We start from the raw sequence: 987 nt of genomic DNA on the forward strand, positions 1-987 counted from the left end.
ACTCAAACAATAATTGAACAAAATATTGCTGGTTTCAGAATTGTTGTTATTAATAAATCATTTCATCATTGTATTTCTGATATTTACTCCATGTACATCACTTTGTATACAGTAGAGCGATGGTTGATTTAAGTTGCTCTATCAACACAGTTGAGTTGAGTTGTACAATTCATAAAATATAACCATTTACCGGTAATTAAATTTCACCGTCGTAACGACCCACCGAAGGAAGGTGTAACTTGTAACTCCAAAGCGGCCCGTGACAAAAATGAGTTTGACACCCCTGGTCTTGATCTATTAGCAAAACGTAGGTTATTATTAAAAAAATACATCCCCTTTCACATGTGCTAAAGGAGAGCACAAATACCATATAAAAAAGGAGAAGGTCAGCACAGTTGTCCATATGTTAGTGTGATCATACAACAGGAAATGACATGCCACCACTGATATTCTAGCATGTGGACAAAAACACACCCTAAATGAGTGCAAAGGTGTCTTGAAACTTCTTCCGCCGGTCGTTTGATGTTCCCAGGAACTAAAATACTGTGACATGTCTCGGTTCACAATCTCAGAGCAGCTCTCCAGCTGGCTCTGCAATGTAAACCGTTACAGGTTCCGGGGCAACTCTGAAGAGTGCGCGTTTGTCTCCTTGCATTCATTGGAAGGATGTCCCTGATACACGATCTTCTAACGGGAGTGGGGAGTATTTTCACATTCCACAACAGTTTCAATAAAGGAGCATTTCAATGAGAACACACAGTTCATTCCCGAGATGTCGTCAAACGGCTCCTACTGGATGTCGATGGTTCACGAACACAGCTTGCGATGTCTCTCTCATGGTGTCCTGGGTTTGATGTTCTCTTCTCACAACCAACAGTTAATTTGACCAGAAGCCGTTCACTTAACAACAAGATATTGTCTTAAAAGCTAGAACAGGAGCAGCCTGAGCTCTCCCGGTCCGACAAGTCTACCATTATCAACCTACCC

This window comes from Hippocampus comes, unplaced genomic scaffold (genome assembly GCF_001891065.2).
Source record: "Hippocampus comes isolate QL1 unplaced genomic scaffold, H_comes_QL1_v1.1 scaffold216, whole genome shotgun sequence".
Taxonomy (NCBI): domain Eukaryota; kingdom Metazoa; phylum Chordata; class Actinopteri; order Syngnathiformes; family Syngnathidae; genus Hippocampus; species Hippocampus comes.